This window comes from Choristoneura fumiferana, chromosome 20 (assembly GCF_025370935.1).
Source record: "Choristoneura fumiferana chromosome 20, NRCan_CFum_1, whole genome shotgun sequence".
Classification (NCBI taxonomy): domain Eukaryota; kingdom Metazoa; phylum Arthropoda; class Insecta; order Lepidoptera; family Tortricidae; genus Choristoneura; species Choristoneura fumiferana.
In genome coordinates, this window is record NC_133491.1 from 7,512,372 (window position 1) to 7,524,532 (window position 12,161).

The 12,161-nt window shown below is 38.2% G+C and overlaps 1 protein-coding gene and 1 long non-coding RNA gene across 2 annotated transcripts in view; one reads left to right on the plus strand and one right to left on the minus strand.

The window, feature by feature from the left end:
- The window catches only part of LOC141438929 (semaphorin 5c-like), a 68,851-nt gene that overhangs the window by 26,236 nt on the left and 30,454 nt on the right, over positions 1-12,161 (plus strand).
- Positions 10,058-11,097, minus strand: LOC141439152 (uncharacterized). Its single transcript, XR_012452562.1, has 3 exons — positions 10,922-11,097; positions 10,673-10,731; positions 10,058-10,101 (listed from the first exon to the last, which is right to left on the minus strand). It is a non-coding gene; the product is annotated as an uncharacterized lncRNA (long non-coding RNA).

The following is a 12,161-nucleotide window of genomic DNA, read 5'->3' on the forward strand; positions in this document are numbered from 1 at the left end:
TAACTATAGCCTGCGTGAGCGTTAGTGGATTTGGGACAAAAGGTTTTTTTGGTAGTAACATGCCAGTCACAATATTGGATTTTTATCACATTCAGTTATCTGTTTGACGATTTTCTATAGAGCAACTAAAGAGGAACAATTGTTTTTTTTTGCAATTAAATATTTTGTATAAACATAGATACTAAAATGTGCATAATATTAAATCCTATATACCTATTTAATATTAAAATTCTATCAAATGTTTAGCTTTGACTGTGTCAAACCTCTTAGCTTACAGCGACCTTCGTTAGGTTAGGTTAGTTAACTGATCTAACATGAAGGAAACTACAGATCTAGGGACTCAGGATCTGGCAATCTGGTGAACTATTTCACCAGAACCGTGTTCATAAATAATTTGTTATTACTGTTTCTCCGCGCAACATTTCTCAAATATTTCGCCATCGTCCATTTTATATCCTTTAGTTCCAATTTCTGACGCGAATGAAAATTTTATGCTCCGAGACACTTTTAAATTTTAAATGTCCACGTGCAATAAAACCTCGAATTATGTGAATAATATTGGCGAGTTCGCAACATTGCGGTTTGTTACGTAGGCAGTTTTATCGACGCGGGACCACACGGGCGTGTTTTGATAAGAGCACAAAAGGCATTATGAGGTCTGGCAAGAATAAAAAATGTAGAGGCTACACAAGCTTACTTCCAAAAGATCATGGTATTTAACCCAAAGTGAGGTGGTTCTCTTAGAGGTCTACCAACCTGTTGACTCATGTTGAGGTACTGACTTCGACCGGGTAGAATTGTTTTCGTGTTTTTTTTAATTGAATGCTAGTTTAGGCTCGATTAAAGGTTCCATTTCAAATAATGTGTGGGTCGATAACTAGCTGCCAGCACTGTAAAGTAAAGATGCATGTTGAAGTTGGTTTATTCTCTTTGTCTGACGGATTTGGCTATGTAACCTACGAGTATTGTTCGGTATTCTTATTCTTAGCCACGTATCTCTTAGTTAGTTGATGCAAAAGTATCAAGAAAAAGAACATTTATGTTAGTTGATGCAATGCAAGATAGGCAAGAAAGACTAGTTAAAATGTGATGCATATTTAAATACAAAGACAAAGTATCTCAAAGGGTTTACAAATTAAATGGCTTTGGAAGAGTTCAGGCATCTTCAGAAGAGTTGTCCGTCTGTTTATTCTACACTTGCAGCGTAATGACAAAAACGGCCTAAATCTGAGATAGTCGACAGGACGGCCCACGTGCGTCATATGCCGTTAGGTTCACTTTCTTTCTGGAGCCGAACTGTGGTTCGTTAGAAGTAGAGCGTCTGTGCATCAATGTTTATCAATAAATTAAGGGTTTATGACAACGTAGAGCACTCACACACTTTAGACGACCAGATGGCCTAGTGGTTAGAGAACCTGACTACGAAGCTTGAGGTCCCGGGTTCGATTCCCGTGTCGGGGCAGATATTTGTATGAAAATACGAATGTTTGTTCTCGGGTCTTGGGTGTTTACTATGTATTTATGTATGTATCTATCTATATAATTATATTTATCCATTGCTTAGTACCCATAACACAAGCTTGGCTAAGCCTACTTTGGGACTAGGTCAATTGGTGTGAATTGTCCCGTGATATTTATTTATTTTATTTATTTATATATAATTTATGACACTTTTTAATCTAGGACGTAGATTCTAGGTAAATAACTTAAAATAAGTTTTTGCAATAATTTAAATAGGTACAACGTTTTTTACCCGACTGCCCAAAGGAGGGTTATGTTTTTCGAGCATATGTATTTTGCTAACGGGATTTCAAATTATCATCCAAATTAAAACATAGGTACCTATCCGTACCAAAAAGTCAATCCAATTACTAGAAATGAGTGAAACTCGACTTGCAAAATCTATTCTTAGCAAAAAAACAAACGAACAAACATCGAAAATAAAATAAAAGCTGAGTAATAAATATTCTTCTCATTGGTCTCGTTAAAGCGCGCCTACTAAAAAAATGGGTAGTTGCTTTTATTTTTTGTGTTTTATTTTCTATAACATTAGGGCATCATACATATTATTAGTGGCCGACAATTTAGTATTTTTTTCAGCGTTCTTTCCTAATGCTAGTGAAATTTGACTAGGCAATTCTTATATCCTGGTGGTGACACACTACAATGACTATTTATTGAGCACCACAGCAGTACCTGGGATGCAGAAAAGAGCCTTGGTAAAGAGGTGATGTTGTAATTTGAGATTATCTCTAAAAAAAAAGAGTGCCATTAAGACTTTGTTAATTCATGTTTAAAAAAAACCGACGGCTGAAATTATAGTAAGTAATCAATACTAATAAGAATGAAATGACAATACTAAAAGTTTACGACGTTATAAAAGTGACCACATTAGAGAACGGTTACCAACCAGTTTTTAAAAAGTGTGTATTTCATCGCACCAAACAAGTAACAAAAAATAGAGGAAAAGGTCACTGGAGACATGAAATGAGACACGAGGTGAGTTTTTGGTTTATAAACAAAAAATATCGTGACAACCACAAGAGATAGTTCATAATCATGTGGGGGTAAGGTAAACCATATCTTGACAAGTTTGTGCATAACACTCGGTAGAGTGTTGCAGTCAGCATATGCCGTAGCTGAGGCTCCCTGCGACAGGGTTCTATCGAGTGTTACATACGAACCTGACTTGGTATAATTCTTGTTGTTTGCTTACTTATAGTTGTGGAATGAAAAGCTCCCGTAGAATTTTTCATGCTAAAATACCGCAATTGGGTCATTCCTAAAATGATCAAATTATTTTCTGAAAATAAAAGCAGAGGGGCCACTACGAAACTCGAGAATCGAAGTTCGTATCGCACCGTCTCTTTCACTTGCGTGTTAAATGACATAAGCGTCAGCGGGACGGCATCATACGAAGTTCGAGTTTTGCACTTCGTAGTAGCTCTGCAGAGTAGCTAATATCGGCCGCAGCGAGAAAATACCCACCGTTATAACCACAGCCGCATTACGACCGTACGAGTCAGGCCGGCAGCGTATGAGCAGCCCCAATGGTGCTATATAGGTGTCAATGGGTTATAGTTACGGCTTGATCACTTAGCGCTAGAAATTCTGCTTTCAGATTAAAAAAACCGCATTCAAATCGGTCTACCCGTTTAAGAGCTACGGTGCCACAGACAGACACATAGGGGTCAAACTTATAACACCCCTCTATTTGCGTCGGGGGTTAAATATGAGGTGAACCTTATGAACTCATGCCCGTTTGTCGAATTTAGTATAATAAAGAAAGCAGTAAGTACCTACCTACTATTATTCGTTACTACATGAAATGTACCGCATGTAGGTACAAGAGCTAAAATACAGGTTGATTCAAGTGATAATCGTGTGATAAGAATTATTACTTAAGTACTTGTTTACAAAGTATTATTAAGCCTTTGTAAGAAACGCACTCGCAAAGTGACAAGTGACATTACTTTCGTTTAATTAATTCATGTCGGCTCGTGGGAATCAACCTATACGTGTGGTTACTCACTGATTAATCTAGGAATAATAATAATAATATTGATTTAATAAGCTGCTTATTATTATTTAAAAATATATAAAGCTAAGTTAAATAGGCTTCTTAGGAGTGATCAGGTAAGACCTCTGACCTTCATGCTAGGATAACCTACAGGAGGCTCTACGTTTAAGCCCTTTTGCAATGATTAATAAATTAAACAACTCGTCCAGCAGGGTTGAATCATCATTCCATTTTATATATCTGTAGGGCTGGGCCGTAGTTCGCACGCGGGCCTAGTGCTGAATGTGAACTTCACATACACCATTAAATTACTTCGTATACTTACCTACTCGTGTGGGAATCTCCATCAAGATGCTTACTACCTTCACCAATCACCATAAGCTTGTGGTAAAATTTCGAACGTAACTTCGCACCTGAATTTCGAAAAACTCAGAGAGGCGACCTCGGGTTTGAACCCTCGATAATCTGCTCGAGAGTTCTTAGGTCAAGTCATTATAGGCCACCACGGCTGCAGAGTTGAATGCACCCGCAAAACTGCATCGGACTGCACCCAATTTGTCCGGAGCTCTCGCGAGGTTTGTAAACAGCGGAACGTTAATTAAAGGCAATTAACTTGCCATTTCAGCGGTTAATGCGGACTTCCGTCAGGTAACACCTCAATTCAAACCAGTTGCAAGGACAGAAAGCACGGTAAAAGTCATCAGGCTTAATCTTTAATTAAACTGCGTAAATAATGTGGGAATGATAATGTTCAAAATGTTGCTCTACTTTTTAAAATTCCGTACCTCTAAAGGAAAAACTAAAGGATCATTTGGTTTTCTGTCTATCTGTCAGTTTATCAAGACCATTTTTCTAAGGAACACGTAGAGGTGTCAAATTGAAATTAACATCAAATATTTAGGGTCTCTACCGCTTGAAGCTAATCTTTTGGTGGCGACTTATGTATGTCTATTGGGATCACATTGCTGAACTTAACCTAATTTTTGATAACCACTCGTATTTATTGTAATCAAAGTTCTTATCTAACCTAGAACCTAACTGGTTACTTATGTTGAATAACTTTATGGATAATTATGGTATATGGTACATACATACTACGTAGTGCATGGTAGCAGGGGTGTACGGTTGTGTTGCTCTGAAGATTAGCTCTGGTTGATTTCGAAACGCGTCAGTGTAGTATGGTGATGGTGATAGATGGTTTTGTGCGATTTGTGTGTGTTCTTACCACAGGTAGAGGAACTGCATGAACACGCATAATCTTGCATAAACGTAGCTATCATAAGGTCGCGGGTGAGCAAAGTTATTGTTTTAGTTCACTTTAATTACCATTAGTGATTTTATGGTTTACGATTATATGAAAAACATTTTCGTACTTCTAAATTTTATGTCAACTTTATCGTGCCCTCCGAAAATACCTACCACCCGCAAATGTTGCTCTACCTGCATTTGTTTACATTTGTAGAGCTATAATTTTCGAGAAGAATAAGTTCGAACGTTATAGCTAAGCCTGATTTATAACTACGGTCAAAATGTATCCATAGAGTATTTCACGGTTAAATCTCAACCAAGGCCGCTAAAGATTGGGAACTATAATCCTCGGCGTGGTTTCGGATTACTTATCTAATCTGGTGATGAGAATGACCTTGTGCTCTCTGCGTCATTATTAGATAACCGACTTTATAGCAAATGTCACATTTAGCGTATTTAGTACGATACAATACAACAATACATATATTCTTAATTGCACACACAAATCAGTACCCACAATAACTTTATGCAGAGGCAAAATGTAATTTGTAGTATTTACACTTTGGAATAAAACTGTCTCGTTTTGTCTGAAAGAAATCGCGATATTTCCAAGATCATCTTTTACAACTATGTAAGTCTTGATTATTCTAAAAGGGAATTAAAAAAAAATAGTAGTTTTTCCATGTTTTCTCAGGAAGTGCTACCAAGCTATGCTAAGCATCAGTATTTATATATAAAACAAGATTCTCAATATTATTTCGCCTACCGTCCACTTTGAGATTTTTTTAAAGCTCCCCCTTTGCTTTTACGAGCTAAGTAACAACGTCTAGTGATCTCAGCATTTTCTACTGACACTGCTCCCCTGAAAGATATCAACGCCCACGAGGCGTTATCGCCCACTTTGACAACCTGTGGTCCAGAAGTTGATTAAAAAAGAAGAAAGAAACAGGCATAAAGAAAAAGACAATGTTAGCGTTCGGGTAATTCGTTTTAACCAACAAAACTCATGAAAACACTTCGTCTGGCTCTAATCGGCTCTTTTTATGGCTTTAGTGACTGCCTGTTACATAGAGAACATCTACGGCTGTTTCTAATTGGCTGAAGTGAGTCCTAGGCTCAACTAAAGCAGTCCGAGGTCGTTATATCAGCGCCAAACTGAGCGGTGATCATGTTTACACTTTGTCCGCGTGATAACCCTAGGTCTTCACATCACACGCCGTCTGGTAATTGCTTCTACGTAGTTTACTCGTAATTATAATCATAATAAAGAAGCCCGCCCAATGAGTTTTAGGTTGAAAATAATCCTAACAAATATTACAAATGCGAGTGCGAGTTTGTTTGTTTCTTCGTTCGATTCCTTCTCGTATACCACTGGTGGAACAATAAGGGCGTTTCAAGTTTGACCTCGTGGGGCCTGGCATAATATATATGTCGGCGGCATATCGTGAAAATGGCGCCTTTTCATGATATGCCTAAAAGTTGGCCAAGCATATCAAGATGTGCCTGAAAAACAATACGGCAGATCGATTAAAGCAGCGCAACGAGCGAAGCGAGGAGTTGTTAGTATGAATTGTGACCACAGCGCAGCGAGCGTGCCGCGGTAGCGGCCGGCGAAGTGCCAGGACCGATATGGCGGCGTTTCATGATATGCCTAGGAATTTCATGATTTGCCTAAACGTCACTAGGCAAATCGTTAAACGGTGAGTTTTGAACGATATGGCGGATGTCTTTTAGCCAATTCGTGAAATGGCGCCATTTGACGATACGTCTAGGAATTTCCTGATCTGGCGAATTTTACGATCGGCCGCTGACATATATATATGACATACCTACTATTTGAGCTTTACTTGATTGACGTTTGGTTCAAATTGCGATAGCAGAAATTTTACGTCGGGCCTCAGGAGACTCAACCGTAGATGATGATGAAATTAGGTGTGGAGATATTTTATTTATTTTTTTTATTTAGATTCTGAGAAGGACATTGCGTATACACTCGTAGGTAGTTTTTATATCGAAAAATATATTGTCCAAACTGTATTTAGGTTTGAAGTAATTTAGTTTTTTTATGTCTCGGTAGATGGTGCTGTACTTGTTTAAAACATGCTAACGTTAGGTCGCTTTAGAATTTATTTATTTGATGTTAATTTTTGTATGCACGAGAAAGAGAGAAAGAAAGATAGAGAGAAGAGTTCATTATATAAAGTACAAACACAGTACCGACTTTCATTGACCTGTAGGAGTTTAACCATGGTCCTTCGAACCGGATTGCTGAAGTGGTGTTAGTTTCATAGTTCAGTGGGGTGTGAGCTACTCTTCGCATCGTTCCCATAGTGTCAGTGGATCGCTGTCCAGAGGGAACGATTGAGAGGCATCAAACAGCGAAGGTGGTGCCATCAAGTGGTAGCCAAGCTGAATCACAACCGGGTTGTGTTGCCAATAGAACAGCGAAGAGGGCGCTAGTGAGCACGTCACAGCAGGTCAAAGTGGAAGTTTTTGGTGCATTGTGTTGAGTGAGTTGTCAAGAGCAAACTGTAAGTACATTGATAATATTTGGTACGCGAAGTTCAACCTTATTATAAAGAAGTTCAAAACTTTAAAATTAGTGGAAGTTCATCAAAACAGTTCAACATTTTCAACTTTATTTCTATGGAGTTCTAGACTTAGTGTATTATAGAATTAAAATTAACTTGTAAAATTTAGATGCAGTAGATTTGGGACTTAGAATAGTTTGAGAAAAAACGAAGGTACGGGGAATCCATGCCGGATTTCACCTAAGTCCCAATAATTTCAAACACTTGTAATTTTTCAAAAAAAATAACATTTCAATTTTTCTAAGTGTTTGACAGGTATCTTTAAATTTCGTTTTAATCTGAAGATTGTTTACATTTTGTCGTTTTAATTTAAAGTTGTGATGTGACTTGTTCGTTTGATTAAGCTATTTTAATTTAATATTGTAACAAAATAGTCTGTTTGGATTTTACTGTTTGTTCAAAACATGGAGTCGTTAATAACTTTTCAAAATGATTTTCGAATCGCATAACTAAGGCAAGAATTAATTTTAAAAAGACAAGTAGGGAACGTATAACCGAACGTTATGTGGAAGGCAGGTTACAGTCGTTGGAACAGTTGTGGCAGGATTTTAGGCAGGGACATAAAGAGCTGCTGCAAAAAGTTGATTCCAAATTATTAAAGGATGAAGAGTATATAAAAAATGATGTTTATGAACAAACAGAAGATCATTATATGAGCATATGTGTGAATTGAAGGATATTTTAGAAATATTTAAAGTCAAAGTTCAACCAGGTCAATCTAATGTTAACAGTGAAGGTGGGAACAAGTCTTCTCTCGTCAAGTTACCGAAAATCAGCATTCCAATCTTTTCAGGAAAATATACAGAGTGGCCTACTTTTCGAGATTTGTTCGTATCTATGATCCACAGTAATAAAGATTTGGATAACGTTCAACGGCTGCAATATCTGAAAGGTTACTTGACCGGAGAAGCTGAGCAATTGATTCGGTACACACCTGTCACTGACGCAAATTATGAACAGTGTTGGAAACAATTGGAAGATCGCTACAGTAACAAAAAGTATCTTTCACACTGCATTTTGAAACGTTTGCTCAGTCAACGTAACTTAACTAACGAGTCAGCAAGTTGTTTGAAAGAGTTAATGGATACGTCATCCGATTGTTTAAGTGCGTTGCAGAATTTAGGTATCGATGTTTCGACGTGGGATATAATTGTAATCCACCTACTTTCACTCAAACTAGATGCCGAATCTCGAAAGCAGTGGGAATTACATGTAGCAACTGATGTGTCATCAGATTCGTTGCCGACGTTCAAAGAATTCCAAAGGTTTTTAACCAATAGATATCGAGCATTGGAATTCATTGAACCGAAACATGTAAACAAACCAAACACATTCAATTCAAAGGTGTCTACCAGTAATAAGGTGAACCACACTAAGGTGTTACATGCAGCTAATGTTGTTAAAATGCGTTGTGAATACTGTAGCGAGGAGCATAAACTATGCTATTGTAAAAAGTTTGCCAGCCTGGACTATGACAAGAGACACGAGTTTGTTACTAATAACCGAATGTGCTTTAACTGTTTAGGTAGCAATCACGGGGTGAGATTTTGTCAAAAAGCCACCAGCTGTAAAATCTGTAAGAGAAAACATCATTCCTTGCTCCATCCACAGGGTACTCCAAATGGTAATGCGTGTAGTTCAAGTGGTACAAGTAGTTCAGGTCAACCAATTGGAGAAGATGGAGAAAAGGCTAGTGGGAGTTCAAATACGGGATGTCGCCATTCCTCAAATGAAAACACACCGGTTGTATCTTGTTTCTCAAAAGGGAAATTGAGTAAGCATACATTATTACCGACGGCAATCGTGAATGTTGAATCAAAAAACCGGGCAGTATAGATCAGCCAGAGCTCTACTGGATCAGGGTTCACAAGCCTCATTTGTAACAGAAGCTATAGTTCAAGGGTTAGGCTTGAAGAAAACATCAGCTAACCTAACTGTTACTGGAGTTGGAGGTGATCAACGATCAATTTTGTCCAAAGCAGTAGTAACACTAAAGATCCAGTCACTGACGGATCCAAACTTCAAAATGGAAGTAAAATGTTTTGTTCTAACAAACATAACAACTGTACTCCCAGAGAGAAAAATGGAAGTTCCCGACTGGGTACAATTGAAAGGTTTGTGTCTAGCGGACCCAAGTTTTGATTCTCCCAACAAAATAGATATTTTATTGGGAGCTGAGGTCTACAGCCAGATCATAAAAGACGGAGTACTAAAAGGTCCTGTAGGATCTCCTGTTGCTCAGTGCACAGCACTTGGATGGATATTATCTGGCTCGATGGGTGCCGCAGGCACAGAAAACAAAATATCAGTTTTTCATGCGCAAGTGGATGAGAATGAAATAATAAAACGATTTTGGGAGTTGGAAAATGATTTTTTATTAAATATGCCAATTTTAACAAAAGAAGAAAAAAGGTGCGAAGAAATCTTTTCAGCCACGACCCATAGAGATGAAGATGGTAGATACATAGTGAAGTTGCCGTTTCGTGATGATGATGCAACCTGGAAAAATGGAAATTCTCGTGAAATTGCAATAAAAAGATTGAAGTCATTAGAAAAAAGGTTTATAAAAGACAAAGTACTAAAGGAGAGATATACTGAAGTAATAAATGAATACTTACAGCTAGGTCACATGGTGCAAGTACCGGAACAAGAACTTAATAAAGATTCAGTCTATTTACCGCATCATGCAATAGTTAAAGAAGATAGGACCACAACCAAGGTCAGGGTTGTTTTCGATGCGTCCTGCAAGAACGAAAATGGTGTTTCGTTAAATGACAATCTAATGATTGGACCTAGGTTGCAACCAGACTTGCGGCACTTGATTATAAGTTGGAGGAAATATCCAGTATGTCTGATTGCTGACATTGTTAAGATGTACCGAATGGTGAAGGTCGCAGAAGAAGATTGTGATTTTCAACGTATAGTCTGGAGAAATGACGCTGAAAATAAAATACAAGATTACAAACTGCTTACTGTTACCTTCGGTACAGCTTCAGCTCCATACCTGGCAGTTAAGGCTTTAAATCAAGTTGCCTTAGATCATAAAGAAGCTTACCCATAGCAGCAGAAAGAGTCGCAAAGGAATTTTATATGGATGATCTAATGACTGGCTGTCAAACAATAGAAGAGGGTATAAGACTATATACAGAGATGAATGCACTTTTAAAGGAAGGTGGATTCATTCTACAGAAGTGGTCTAGTAATGAAGATGAGTTATTAAAAATTATAAATCCAACAGAAAAAGGGAAGAGATAAAACAAAACAAAACGTTAGAACAAAAGCAGGATAATATAGTAAAGATTTTAGGACTCACCTGGAACAGAAGTCGCGACGAATTCCAATACTCGGTGAAACTACCTCCGTTGTCCGCACCTGTAACAAAAAGAAAATAATATCAGATGTTGCTAGATTGTTTGACCCACTTGGATGGATAGCTCCATGCGTGATTAAGGCAAAATATTCATACAGCGATTGTGGATAGCGGGACGGAATGGGACGAGGAACCACCAACAAGTATTTTAGAAGATTGGTATACTTACCGAGAAGAATTAACGCAACTTACCGACTTCCGTATTTCACGATGGATGTTCACAAAGGAAAATGATGCAGTTACTGAGTTACATGGTTTTTCTGACGCATCCAATGTGGCTTACTCCGCGGTTGTATACAGCCGAGTAATAGATGCACACGGAGAAGTCCATGTTGTTCTAGTTGGCGCCAAAACCAGAGTGGCACCAGTTCGACAATCAGCATACCGCGTTTGGAACTATGTGGTGCGGTTTTGCTGACCAAACTGTTGTTAGAGATTGCTAATGTTCTGAACATCCCTCGGAGCGACGTACGAGCTTGGACTGATTCGACTGTTGTGTTGGCATGGTTAAACAAACATCCAAGCAATTGGAAGACGTTCGTGGCCAATCGAATATCTGAAATTCACTCCACTTTGGAACCCTCACAGTGGGCTCATGTTCCATCAAAAGACAATCCAGCCGATTGTGCTTCGCGAGGAGTCCAGCCTTCAGAGCTTGCTGATTTAGAGCTATGGAATACGGTCCAAGGTTTCTGTGGAATAAAGAGGTATTGTACAAAAACTAAAAGACAACGACACCGCGAAGAGATATCGACAAGAGTTCATATAGCTAAAGTTGAAGTGTCGATATTAGACAAATATTCATCGCTGCAAAAACTTATTCGGGTGGTAGCATATTGCAGGAGATTTTTTACTAAAAATAGCATCATTGAAAAGGGTCATAGTAAAAATATTTAAATAAGTGGGAGGTAGATGAAGCTTTAAATAATTGCATTAGGTTAACACAAGCAAATGAGTATCAAGCAGAAATAACAGAAATTCAAACTTACGGTCACATTAAATCCAAATCTTCGAAACTGCTTCATTTGAACCCTTTCATCGACGACAAGGGACTACTTAGAATAAATGGGCGAATATCTCAATCACCAAGAACCCGAAACTGTTAAAACACCCATACTATTGCCTCACAGATCACATTTTTTCAGATTTAATTGTGGATGACGCTCACAAGAAACTTTGCATGGTTGCTCAGTTGATGCTGAATTTTTAATCCGATCAGCATACTGGATAGTAGGATTTTAAAAACCTTGTAAAGCATTGTTGTGCGCAGGTGTGTGACTTGTGTGCGATATAAAGCAAAGTTACAAACGCAGGCTTATGGGAACTCTGCCTGCGGTAGAGTCACACCTGCTAGAGTCTTTTAAATAGGCGTGTTGACTATGCAGGCCCAATCATGTTTGAGAACCTCTAAAGGTAGAGGCCATAAGGCATA